General features: G+C 46.5%; 1 long non-coding RNA gene and 1 pseudogene across 1 annotated transcript; one reads left to right on the top strand and one right to left on the bottom strand.

Annotated features, from left to right (window-relative positions):
* Nucleotides 1–305: 305 nt before the first annotated feature.
* LOC105542871 lies at nt 306–13,751 on the top strand. Its single transcript, XR_001006544.1, has 3 exons — nt 306–479; nt 2,013–2,211; nt 13,275–13,751. It is a non-coding gene; the product is annotated as an uncharacterized LOC105542871 (long non-coding RNA).
* Nucleotides 545–1,222, bottom strand: LOC105542870 (annotated as a pseudogene).
* Nucleotides 13,752–14,005: the final 254 nt, after the last annotated feature.

The following is a 14,005-nucleotide window of genomic DNA, read 5'->3' as shown; positions in this document are numbered from 1 at the left end:
CCTGCATCTTGGCACAAAAGCTCTTCCCACAGTCTCCATCAGAGCATTCCACCTGCGAAAACCTTAGTCTCTCTGAAGCCTCTCTCTATGCCCAGATGTTACACCCAATGCATTCCTCTTTGGGGCTCCAAACCACAGACCCAGGACTCCAAGATTTTCATAAAAGTGAACATAAACATTCCACTTTCCCAAGTGTTTATGTGTAGGGCAGGGGAGTTTGCCAGTTATCTAGGAGCTGCAGAGAAGTGGGAGAACCTCCACCCCAGGGCCCAGGAGCCTCACTATGTGAGGATGAGCTTCACGGCCAGGCCTCCACCCACTCTTCCCTCTCCTCTTCATTCTCTCCTAGCACTCTGGTCTCCCAGGAGAGAGGAGGAGGAGCAGCTCATACCACTTCTCCCAGGGTTCTGCATTCTCGGGGTGCAGCCCGACAGGTGCAGGGCTGAGGAGGCCACAGCTCTGAGGGCACCTGGCAAACGGTGAGACCAAGAGAGACGACAGACCTTAGAAGAGAGTACTGTGATTTGCAAGTAGCTCTGGGAGGTCAGTGGCAGCAGCCACCACAGTGCCTACCTGCATGGGCATGCTGGCTGTCCCCAAACTTGGTTCTGCAGCTCAGGATCTTATAGGAGCAGTCCTCCCCACAGCAACCAGACATGCTGGGGCAAGAGTCATCAATTTCAAATTGCAGGCTTCTCTGAAGAACTGGTAGGGGCCATGGTTGTGCCTGAACACCATTAATATAACCTCCTTCATCTGTGTGCTGTGGGCCATGAGCTGCAGGCTCTGTAGGAGGAAATTCCCCCAGGGCTTTCTGCCACACTTTGCTTCCCATGCAGGACTTCATCCCCTGCAGTCCACATCAAAGCAGAAGTAAGAAAAGGCAATAGTAGGTAACTGCATTCCCAAGCGACGAGGTACCAGGCTGGGTCTTTCTCTCTGTCCTTCCAGCCCCACTCCCTCTGCTCATACATGGTCTGCTCATACATCGATTTTGGTCAGGTCCAAGGCCCAATCCATGGTGGCTGGCTGCAGTCCGGACCCTCGCCTATACTCAGTGGTGACATTTAGTCCGGTTTCGATCAGATTTGCTGAACAGCAGGAAAGCCTCCAGAAGGTCTCCAAGCCTGTTGACGGCATCCCCTTTGGCACAAACAGCATCCATGGCTCTTGGCTCCCCCAGCCACTTCTGTTTCTTCTCCTTGGCTTTGCTGGACTTTCTCCCCACAGCGGAGATGGCGACGCTCAGCTCCTCCCTCAAACATTTGCAGGCAGGCGCGCACAACCTGCGGCTGTGGCTGCCGTGAAGACAAAATGGAGGGGTTCTGCACTGCGCTTGCGCCTTGCGGGCTCCCGGCCCCCTTCCCACTGGGCCCTGGTGCCCACTCGCGCCCCCTCGCGGGCCACGTTGGTTAAACTAATGGATGCAGGATAAGAGGGCCTGTGGCTATAGAGGGCTGACTGGATGTAGAAGTTTATTATATAATTTTGTTTATAAATTATATTATGATTTAATTATAACTTTTTTTGTTTTGCAAGACTATAGAATTATATATAATTATTGTAGTTTATCCTTATGTTTATTTCACGGAGAGGTAAGTGATAACCAGGGAGTTAGGGCGCTTCATAAGTTTCTGGTGAGTACCAGGGAGCAGAGCCAGGATCTAAACCGAAGTCTGCCTTTTTCTGAAGCCACAGTCCTCTTCTTTACACCAAGCTACTCTATAGAAAGAGCATTCTCAGGCCAGAAGCAGTGGCTCACGCCTGTAATCCCAGCACCCAGGAGGTGGAAGTAGGAGAATAGCTTGAACCAGGGAGATGAAGGTTGCCGTGAACCGGGATCGTGCCACTGCACCAGGATCGCACAACTGCACTCCAGCCTGAGCAACAGTGACTCCGTCTCAAAAAAAAAAAAAAAATTAAAATTAAAAATATAGGAAGAGCATTCTCAGAGAAGCTCAGTTCCAACCTTCAACCTCAGTTTTTTTTATCACTTTATGTTTTTTATTTAGGGAATGTGTATTGAAGAAAAAATAAGAGTCTGGCTAAAGAGATGAAGAGTTCATAAGGGCATGTCTCAATTTAAACAAGAGTAGCATTGGCAATTGTTGTCCTTATGAGCAGCCGACAAGGCGGAATTGGAATGGTGCTGCTCCTGACTACCTCTACTCCATGCTAGGCTTAGGGGCTGGAGTCACCCAAGCCCTCAGGGTAAGAAAACTCCAATTTGGAACCTAGGACCTCACGACTGGGAACATTTAAACCATCAGTTCCTGCCTTAATCTTATCCCTTCTTCCTCCTCGTGACACCATTTTTGTTCCCCTAACAACTCAGGGCTTTTCCAAACTCTGAGGCAATTCTTACGCCAAGCAGAATTTTGAAAGCCTTTTTCCAATATCATGGTGCTCAACAACAAGTTCACTTTGCTGTCACCACAGCCCAGCACATGTTCCCAAAGTCTGAAAGCTGTCTTGTTTGTGATTGAGACCCTGCCAGGCACCCTGGTGTGTCTGGAATCGGTTCCTTCCAGTGGGTTCTTGGTCTCGCTGACTGCAAGAATGAAGCTGCAGACCCTCACGGTGAGTGTTACAGTTCTTAAAGATGGTGTGTCTGGAGTTTGTTCCTTCAGATGTTCAGATGTGTCCAGAGTTTATTCCTTCTAGTAGGTTCATGGTCTCCCTGACTTCAGGAGTGAAGCTGCAGATGTTCGCAGTGAGTGTTACAGCTCACAAAGGTAGTGCGGACCCAAAGAGTGAGCAGCAGCAAGATTTATTGTGAAGAGCGAAAGAACAAAGCTTCCACAGCATGGAAGGGGACCCAAGCAGGTCTCCACTGGGAGTGGCCAGCTTTTATTCCCTTATTTGGCCCCATCCATGTCCTGCTGATTGGTCCATTTTACAGAGTGCTGATTGGTCTGTTTTACAGAGTGCTGATTGCTGCATTTACAAACCTTTAGCTAGACACGGAGTGCTGATTGGTGCATTTACAATCCTTTAGCTAGACATAAAAGTTCTCCCAAGTCCCCACCCAACCCAGAAGCCCAGCTGGCTTCACCTCTCAATCCCCCCTCTAAACAGGACACCCCAACTGCTGTTGGGAATTGGGCAATGACCGCTTTAGCTACTTCCTGCTGGATAGGGGCAAAGAAGGGGCCCTGCAGTTGTAGTGTCCTCCAGAGGGAAACTCTCTAGGCCAGTGAAAGGGCCAGTGGGTCTGTCCAGGGGTCCTTGGTAGAAGTTGTTAGTTGAGCTCTTCCATTTGTAAGACCATGTGTAGCTTGATGGCCTCAATTCTAGAGGAAACAAATTTGACAAGGAGGTTAAAAATACAGGGCCCAACAGCAAGTAATAGCAAGATGGCTGCCATGGGACCTAGAAAGCGGAGAAGCCATGTTGCCCAACTCCAGAGGTTGGTATAAGAGTTTGAAAGGCATTGTCTGATTTCAGAAGCCTTTTCCTGTAAACAGTGGGCAGCATCTTGTACTATCCCTGACTGTTTAGTGTAAAAACAACACTATTCCCCTAAGAAGGTGCAGAGTCCTCCTTTCTCAGCAGTGAGGAGGTCTAGGCCTCAGTGGCTTTGGAGAGTGACTGCTGCCAAAGAGTCTATTTGGGATTGTAGAGTAAGGATAGATTTTGTTATTTCTTGCAAACTGTCTGAGAAATCCTTTGAAAGTGTGTGGTAGTAGGATAATGAAGTAGATAAACTGGCTATTCCGGTTCCTGTAGCAGTAACCATTCCTAACCCTATAAGTAGGGGTATTAGTTGTATGGCTCTGTGCTGATGGACTTGAGCTTTGAGAGGTACTGATAGGATCTGATTTCCTAGGGCAATGTTAATGTTGGGACTTAGAAAGACTAAGGTGCAGGTGCCTGTCCAGTTAGTGGGGAGGCAGATATAGGTCAACATTCCACATAAGAAGAATATATCTTGGCTGGGTAGACAGAACTGGTTGTATATGTTAAAAAGGTGTGAGAGTTTGTTGTTTTCATTTTCCCATACTCCTAGAGTACTTGCCAAGGTAGCGCCAGTGAGCGGCTGGAAAGGCATGTTGGAAGCAAACTGAGTGGCTCTCTGTGTTCTATTTTCTCATTGGAGAAAAAAAATTTTGTATCTACTAGGAACTATTCGAGAGAGTGACTGAAAGAGGGGATTAGAAGGCATTCACTAGTGGTGGGGGCGCTGCTGCAGGGGGTTCAGGGGTGAATGGTCATGCCGGGAGTATGTTTGCCATTACAAAACCTGGACTGTTCGTTAAGCAGGGAGGAGGCGATGATTTTGGGGGGCCCTGAGAAGCGGACAAGCCATCTGAATGGAGCTGTTTGGGTGACTCGGAAGTTACTATGATCAGTTGGGGCTTGAAATTGTAGGGAGTAATTACACTGATGGGGTAGTAGGTGACCCAGGGGCAGGCCTGATAACAGGTTGCATTGGATGCATAAAGGGGCTTGGAAAGTTATGATGGTATTCGTAGTTACAGGGCCATGTATGGACTTTTCATTGCTTGTGTAATAGGTGAGGTTGAAAATGTAAGAATGTAAAAGTTGGATTGCACGTCCTGTTAGGGTATTCTTGGTCCTATCAGAGATGGGGAAGTTGGCTAATGATTGCATATTTAGAAGTTGGAAAGGGTCTTTTCCTTCATAATGAGGGTGATAGGTTAAGTTGGTAAAGACACAGCTTTTTGCGAGAATGGGAGTGGCAACATAAGAAGTTGATCAAGAGATACAAAGCCAACAGTCATTTGCCAGGGAAGGAATGGACTGGTTTAACAGAGAGTGGGTTAAGTTGAGAGTCTTGTAGAGGTAGTAAGGAGCTAGTGGAAGGGGAGGGATGATTTTATAAGGTATCCAAGGAAGCAGGAGGGATAGATAGGGAAAGAGTAAATGAGAAGGTTAAAGAGGGTGCTCTGGAAGACGAGATCATTTTATCCAGTCTGAGTTAAAGGTAGGGGTAAATTGCTGTCGGAAGGAAGATAGAAAGAAGATTGATGTGATTAAGATTTTCGTCCCAGCAGGAGCTACAGTATATAGTCCTATCACAAAGAGTATGGTTAGTATGCTACTTAATATGATGAACTAGCAAAAGGATTCCATTAAAGGGGTAAGGAGAGGTGTTAAAGATTTCCTAAGTTTTCACTTATCTTTTTTAAGGAGGAAGGGGTTTTTCTTCAGGATCATTGGTAGGAGCCTTTTTAGTCTGGGATGTTTCCTTCTGAAATAGGAGATGCGAGTCCTCCAATAGTTCACAGGTGTATCGAGGCTGGTCTGGCTGATCTTGGGACTCCTGAGCTGACCGTCTTGCAGGTTCCTCAGGGGGTGTCCAAAGTTTAACTTGGGTGTGACGAGTCCAAGATTCCACTCCTGCCACCTTAACTGCAGTGGGGGTAGAGGGGATTACCGAGTATGGTCCTTCCCACAAAGAGTCCACAGATGGTGAGGCAGAGGGGAGAGATTTGACCAACGCTAGACCTCCTGGTTGAAACAACTCTGTTCCTTTTTCTCTGAGACATCCTTCAGGTAGGTTTTTAAGGTTTCATTGATATTTTGCCAAAGAAGTCATATCTTTGACCAAGTTGGCCATTTCCTGATCAAGTAAGAGGTCATTTGTGAGAAAAGGTCATCCATACAGCATTTCATGTGGACTGAGCCCCATTTTGTGAGGAGAATTTCATATGGACTGAGCCCCATTTTGTGAGGAGATTCTCAACAAGGCCATGGGCAAGAGGGTAGGCCATGGGAGATGAGTTTCTTGTGTAAGTTTCCTTAAGTGCCTCTGGAGTGTTTCATTTGCCTTCTCGACCTTCCCTAAGGATTGTGGCCTTCGGGAACAGTGAAGGTCATATTGTATCCCTAACACCCTGGAAATTCCCTGAGTTATTGTGGCTTCAAAAGCTGGACCATTGTTGCTCTGTAAGCTTTGAAGAAGCCAAAATGTAGGAATTATTTCATGAATTAGGACTTTAATCACTTCCTGAGCGTTCTCTGTCTTGCAGGGGAAAGCTTCTATCCAATTTGTAAAGGTATCAGCATAGACCAACAAGCACTGAAATCCCTTTGACTTAGGCATATGGGGGAAGTCTAACTGCCAGTCCTCTCCAGGATAGTGACCTATTCTTTGTCCCCCAAAGGGGCCTTATGATGGACAAAGGGATGATTCCTTTGGCACACCTCACAGGCTTTGACTACCTCTCGGATGGTCCGGAGGAGATGTGGCCCTGTAAATAGCGATTTGGCCATTTGATGAGTGTTTTCAATACCCATATGAAAAGTTTGGTGGAGGGTTTTAAGTATTTTCCACTGGTTGGCTTCAGATATAAGTGCCTTTCCTTCTTCTGTCATTAACCACCCAAAGGGGAGAAAACTATGCCCCCATGAAAGTCCCCATTCTGTTTTAGTCGGGGAATACTGGAGCTTAATCTCTTGGAGGGGGTTTTCCATACCAAGGGTTCTTCCATAGGTATTTCTAATGGGAGTTTCCACCTGGCAGCAATTTTGGCCTCAGCATCTGCCCGACAGTTTCCTTCTGCTTTTTCTCCTTCACCTTTCTGATGGCTTTGGCATTGTAAGACTGCCACCTCCTTGCGTTTTTGCACTGCGTGCAATAACTCCATAATTTCCTTGTGGTATTTAATGGGGGTTCCCCCAGAGGTTAGGAACTCCCTTTCTTTCCATATTGCAGCGTGGGCATGTAGGATTAGATAAGCATACTTGCTATCTGTATACACATTTATTCTTTTTCCCTTTCCCAGTTCTAAGGCTTGGGTAAGTGCCACTAGTTCTGCTAACTGGGCGCTGGTCCCAGGGGGAAGAAGCTTACTTTCAAGTACGGTTACATCACTATGGCATAACCTGCCCTTCGTATCCCATTCTCCACAAATGAACTTCCATTGGTATATAGGTTAAGGTCAGGATTAACTAAGGGGACTTCTAAGAGATCATCTTGGGCAGCATAAGTCTGGACTATAATTTGTTGGCAGTCATGCTCGATTGGTTCCTCATCCTCTGGGAGAAAAGTTGCATTTTTTGAAGCACTGGTCCTTCAAGGAGTAGCACCTGGTATCTAAGTAGGCAGTCGTCTGATAGCCATAAACTTCCTTTGGCACCTAGTATGCATTTACATCATGAGTAGTCCAGACAGTGAGATCCTTTCCTTGTATTATTTTGATAGCCTCTGACACTAAAACGGCCACCGCCGCAACTACCCATAAACAGTGAGGCCAGCCTTTTGCTACTGCATCAATTTCCCAACTTAGGTATGCCACCGGTTGTGGGGTTGTCCCACGAGCCTGAGTAAGGACTCCAAGAGCTATCCCTGCTCTCTCTGTGATGTACAAAAAGAGGTTTTGTCCTGTGGGAAGGCTTAAAGCTGGAGCTTGTACTAGGGCCTGCTTTAAGGGTTTGAAGGCTGTTTCTGCCCCTGGTTTCCATTCTACTAGATGAGTATTTGCCCTCTGGGTCTCCTTGATTAGAGTATAGAGCGGCCTAGCTATCTCACTGTATCTGGGGATCCATAGTCAGCAAAAGTTGGTGATTCCAAGGAACCTCCACAACTGTTTTAATGTCTTAGGGCAAGGATAAGCCAGTATTGACTGTATTCATTCCTTGCTGAGGGCCCTGGTCCCTCTGGCTAAGATTAGGCCTAAATATTTGACCTGCTGTAGCAAAGCTGGACCTTCAACCTAGATGCCTTGTACTCTTGATTAACTAGAAAGTTCAAGAGATCTAGAGTAGCCTGGTGGCATGAGGCTTCTGAACTGGTAGCCAAAAGTAAATCATCCATGTACTGAAGGACCAGACTGCCTGGACCTGAAGTGGCCTAGATCTTGGGCCAGTGCCTGACCAAACAGATGAGGGCTATCCCTAAATCCTTGGGGCAAGACTGTCCACATAAGTTGGAATGTGTGGTCTGTGGGATCCTCAAAGGCAAAGAAAAACTGGGAGTCAGAGTGCAGGGCAATACAGAAGAAGGCATCCTTGAGGTCCAGAACAGTGAACCATTCTGCTTCCTACAGTATTTGAGAGCAGGTTATAGGGGTTGGGTACAACTGGATATAGAGGAATTAATGCCTCATTGATGAGTCTAAGATCTTGCACTAGTCTCCACTAACCATTCGGCTTTTGTACTCCTAGAATCGGGGTGTTGCAGGGACTGCTGCATTTCCTTATTAAGCCTTGAGCTTTTAAGTGTTTAACAATATCCTGTAATCCTTTATGAGCTTCAGGCCTTAAGGGATATTGCCTTTGATAAGGAAAAGTGGTAGGATCTTTTAGCCTGATTAGGACTGGGCAGGCAAAATTGCCCTTCCAAATTGTCCTTTGGAATGCCCAGACTTCAGGGTTGATTCCCTTCTCAAGCAAGAGACAACAAATGGGTAACTTGTTCCCCATATTCATGTAAATAATAGCTCCAGCTTTGGCTAATACGTCCCTCCCTAATAAGGGTGTGGGACTTTCAGGCATAACAAGAAGGGCATGTGAAAAGAGCAAAGTCTCCCAATTACAACTGAGGAGGTGGGAGAAATACCTGGTCACAGGCTGTCCCAGGATTCCTCGGATGGTAACAGACCTTGAGGACAGTCGTCCGGGACAGGAGATTAACACTGAGAAGGCCGAGCCAGAGTCCAGGAGGAAGTCAATTTCCTGGCCTCAATGGTTAAACTTACCTGGGGCTCAGTGTGGATGACATGAGCTGGCGTTTGCCCTGGGCACCTTCAGTCCTGTTGTTGGATCATCTGGCTGGGGGCTTCTGGCCCAGAGAACCATTGCACTCTGGGGCAGTGTGCCTGCCAGTGATTACCTCAGCATAGCAGATATGGATGAGGGGAGGCCTTCTTTCTCATTGGACAATCTTTTTTAAAGTGTCCTTGTAAGCCACACTGATAACAAGCCCTACCAGGTGATTGGCCTGCTCCATTTTCTGTCCTCTCTGAACCACCAAGGTTTGTTTGTCTGAGGGCCACAGCTAAGGCTGCGGCCTTTCTCTGATACCGCTTTTCCTTTTGGCCTTGTTCCTCTTGGTCCCTATTGTAGAACACTGAGGTTGCCAGGTTTAATAATGCCTCCAGATTTTGTTCAGGGCCCAGGGCTTTCTTTTGGAGCTTTCTCCTGATATCTGCAGCTGATTGGGTAATAAACTTATCTTTTAGAATCAAATGACCCTCTAGTGAGTCAGGTAACAGGGGAGTATATTTTCTTAAGGCTTCCCTTAGCCACGCAAGGAAGGCCAAAGGATTTTCTTCCTTTCCCTGAGTTATGGTGGACATCATTGAATAATTCATGGGCTTTTTTCTAATTCTCCTTAGTCCTTCTAGAACACACAGGTCAACACATGTTTACGACTCCAGTCCCCACGATCTGAGCTGAGGTCCCAGTGGGGATACATACTGGGGATGGCTTGCTGACTGGTAGGGAATTTGTCCCTTTCTTTGGCTGTCATTCTATCATTTACTTGACTAAGATACCAAGTATCTCCAAACTCTCGGGTCGCAGCTAAAGCCACATTCTTTTCGTTAAAGGCCAGGGTTTGATCTAACAATAGCCTGACATCTCTCCAAGTGAGACAGAAGGCTTGCCCTAGACCCTGTAGGACATCTATGTACCTATCAGGATCATCTGAAAACTTCCCCAGGTCTGCCTTGATCTCCTTTAAATCAGAGAGGGAGAAGGGGACACGTACCTGGGTTGGGCCAAATTCCCCTCCCCCTACAGCTTGAAGGGGACATAACCGATAGCCTGGGGGGTTTTGTGGTCCCTTGGAGATTTCTCTGCTTATTTCCTTCTGGGAGGGGGAGATTAGAGGAGGCTTATTATTAATAGGAAGGGGAGCTATCGGGAGGGTAGGCTATGGGGGTAAGCTGAGAGGTTCTTCTGTGGGATGTAAATTGCAAGCTTTGCATAGTTGTGTATTCTCCTTCAATGAAAAGAAAGCTCGGACACAAGGTATTTCATTCCATTTACCTTCCCTCTTACAGAAAAGGTCAAGCTGCAGGATAGTATTGTAATTTGTACTTCCCTCAAGTGGCCATTTTTCCCCATCAGAGAGAGAATATTGGGGCCAGGCCATAGTGCAGAAAAAAAATGAGCCACCTCTTTTTCAGGGTTTGTGGGTCAAATTGGTCCCAGTGGCTTAGGATGCATTTCAAGGGTCAGCCTGTTGATGCCTGAGTGTTTTCCATCTGGAAGACAAAACTGCCTGCGGTTTTGGTTTGTTTTGTTTCTCCCCCTGCCCAAGAACCCACAATGGTCCTTGGACCCTGCTGATCAGAATAGTTGCACTCACCAACGCAGCAGCAGAAACACTAGTTTTCCTCCTAGACCACAAGGAGGACTGAGAAAAATAGGATATACTGGCCCTTACTGACTCATTCTCGAAAACCTGTTAGAGTCCTAAGCATTCTCCTGTTAGTGCTGGGACTTTACTCCTGTCCTATAAAGATGTTATGCCCCAAAAATGAAGTGGAGGGCCGTACCCTGAGTGAGGGAAGGGATCTCCAGGGTTGCAAGAGTGACGCCTTTTTTCCTCACTTGAAGAAGAAGGATATCACTTCTGAAGCTCCCCATATCCTAGCTTCAGGAATAGCTTCTGTTAGGCCTGCTTGTCTGAGGAGGGATCCTAGAATTCCAGACAGTCCCCCTGCCCCAACAGGGCTTTGGGCAAAAATTATGTCTTTCTGATTGGTGAGCCCAGGTGCCTAAAGAAAGTAACAGTACTGAAGTTTATACTAGAAATCATTCTTATAGGAGAAACTAGAAAAGCACCAGAGACAGGCAGTGGTTTTTAGAAGTGGGACTAGCCAAGGAGAAGAGAGGGGAGAGGAAGATTATCTGACAGGCACTAGGACCCAGGAGGCAAGAGTCAGGATAGATAGGATAGATGGGTGAGTCTCGCTTGGACGACATGACTTTGAGAGTTCTGCTCATGGCTGCAGGGTCAACCAACCTGTTGTTGGGACCCCAGAGTTGCATGGCTTTCCTCTCTGTTGACCCTTGGCTCAGCCCAGAAGTACAGGAAAAGCAGAAGCTGGTTCCAGGCAAACCAACGCTCCCACCCCCAAAGAGTCGGGGGTTGTTAGAGAACCCTTTCCCAGAAAGCCTGACACCCGTGTCTTTAGTCCAGTGGCCATGCTAGTCACTTTTAACTGGCTGACAGGTGCCCAGTATTTAGCCACCGAATTCTAAGGAAAAATAGGACAGAATAGCAAGTGAAAGGGGTCCGACGGTACTCATCGCTTGGTGATTGTCCCATTTCGGTAGCCAAAATGTGTCCAGAATTGTTTCCTTCCTGTGGGTTCTTGGTCTCGCTCACTTCAAGAATGAAACCTTCGATCCCCACAGTGAGTGTTACAGTTTTTTTGTTTGTTTTTTTGTTTTGTTTTGTTTTGTTTTGTTTCGAGATGGAGTCTCACTCTGTGGACCAGGCTGGAGTGCAGTAGCACCATCTCGGCTCACTGCAAGTTCCACCTCCGGGGTTCATGCCATTCTTCTGTCTCAGCTTCCCAAATAGCTGGGACCACAGGTGCCTGCCACCACACCCAGCTAATTTTTTGCATTTTTAGTAGAGACAGGGTTTCACCATGTTAGCCAAGATGGCCTCGATCTCCTGACCTCGTGATCCACCCGCCTTGGCCTCCCAAAGTGCTGGGATTACAGGTGTGAGCCGCCATGCCCAGCCAAGTGTTACAGTTCTTAAAGATGCTGTGTCTGGAGTTTGTTGCTTCAGATATTCTGATGTACCCAGAGTTTCTTCCTTCTAGTGGGTTTGTGGTCTCACTTGACTTCAGGAGTGAAGGTGCAGACCTTCACAGTGAGTGTTACAGCTCTTAAAGGTGGTGTGTCCAGAGTTGTTTCTTCCTTCCAGTGGGTTCGTGGTCTCACTGCCTTCAGGAGTGAAGCTGCAGACCTTTGCAGTGAGTGTTACAGCTCTTAAAGGTGGCACATCCAGAGTTGTTTGTTCCTCCCAGTGGGTTCATGGTCTCACTGACTACAGGAGTGAAACCGCAGACCTTCACAGTGAGTGTTACAGCTCATAAAGGCAGTGCTGACCCAAAGAGTGAGCAGCAGCAAGATTTATTGTGAAGAGCGAAAGAACAAAGCTTCCACAGCGTGGAAGGGGACCCCAGCGGGTTGCCGCTGCTGGCTCAGGTGGCCAGCTTTTATTCCCTCATTTGGCCCCACCCATGTCCTGCTGACTGATCCATTTTACAGAGTGCTGACTGGTACGTTTACAAACCTTTAGCTAAACACAGAGCGCTGATTGGGGCATTTACAATCCTTTAGCTAGACATAAAAGTTCTCCAAGTCCCCACCCAACCCAGAAGCCCAGCCAGCTTCACCTCTCACTGGGGCCTGACAGCTTTTATCTATCTAGGGTACCTCATCTGCTCATAGATCCTACTGGGTGTTGCTCATGAGCCAGATTTGGGCAAGAACATTTTAGGTTTTATTCTGGGTTTCTATTCCTACTTACAAGCTGTCAAAGAACCAACTTTCAACAAATTGAGATTAAAAGATCTAACAGACAATTATTAGTGATTCATGAACCAGACAGCATCCAGCTCACAAAATAGAAGGGAGCTCAACTGAGCTGAGCATGGAGGGCAGGCTTCATAGGCAGAAAAGGCTGAAGAAAGCCGAAACAAGGAACATAAGGTGGACTTGTCATTTCAAAGTTACTTTCCTTACAGAGAGTCTTGGTGGCTTAGTGAGGTGTGGCTATCACATCTCTCCTGATTTCTCAAAAGATCAGACTTTACAAGTAAACAGCTTAGCATCTGGTTTGGTGATGTGGAACCATAGTATGAGTAACTCTATTTGGGGTAGGTCTGTTGGGGCCTAGTGCAGGAATTCAGTCCAATTCAATGGCCTCCCATAAACTTTATTTAACAGAGCTCTGTGATGTTGAGCAAGTTACTTCACTTCTCTGGACCACAGCTTCCTCATTTGGGAATGGAGATTGTAATGCCAGCTACCTCCTAGGCTTATGGTGAGGAGTAAATACATAGGGATGGAAAGTGCATATCAATACAATGCCTGTCACTGAAGGACTCATTAGGTGTTAGCTGTTATTAGACTATAGCTATTGTGAATATCAGGCTTCCCCTCTGTGTTGTCTGGGGCTTCTGAATATCACCTTCTCCTGAGTTTCCCATTGTCCTGTTTGTCCCCCTGCAAGGCCCTTTACCATACTGGGTGAGAACCCCCAGGATACATCTTCTCTGTCTTCATGCTCTTCAATTGCTGTTTTATTTCTACAGTTGGATTTTTTCCTCCAGGACCTGCAGCTGCTGAAATCTTCTCAGCACCTGCAGTATCCCAGAGGGCAAAGACAGGGCCAAGTATTGGATTCTGGATTCTCTTTATTGTTGTCCCCCTGCAAGTGGAGAGGTATCCAAGCTGGGCCTTGTCCTAAGATATGACGGAACTGATCTTCCAGCAAGCACGTGAACTTAGAAGAGAACAAGATGCACCACATGAGAATGCATACTGGCCAACACCCTGTGCAAACATCCAGAGAAGCTGTGCTCAGACTCCTGACTCATGAAAATAGTGAATTTATAAACGCATATTGTTTAAAGATGCTAAATTTGTGGTGATTTGTTACATGGCAATAGAAAACTAATAGAGATAAAACTTGACATTTGAAATGCATCACATAATGAAATTAGTAGATGAGAATCTCTCAAGAAAAAAGTAATATTTTGAGTTAAAATGAGAGATTGGATATATAATTCCTCCTCCTTCCACAATCCCAGGAAATGAGTAGTTAAAAATTTTTTTAATCTTACAAGATAAGAACAACAGAGATGCTTGAAATAAGGGCTGATTCTTCCTCACTCCCTTTCTTATGTAACTGAACTTCCTCACACTTGAGGAGAAGTACATTTCCCTGCTCCTTGACTTTCAACTCAGCCATGTGGCTTGCTTTGGCCAATCAGTTATAGGTAGATGTGATGTGACCAGAGGCTTAAAACTCATAACTGATCTTGACACCACCTTTGCAAAA

Source organism: Mandrillus leucophaeus, unplaced genomic scaffold (genome assembly GCF_000951045.1).
Source record: "Mandrillus leucophaeus isolate KB7577 unplaced genomic scaffold, Mleu.le_1.0 Scaffold27, whole genome shotgun sequence".
NCBI lineage: Eukaryota > Metazoa > Chordata > Mammalia > Primates > Cercopithecidae > Mandrillus > Mandrillus leucophaeus.
Note: the sequence above shows the minus strand (reverse complement) of the source record. Positions and strands in the feature narration are given on the sequence as shown.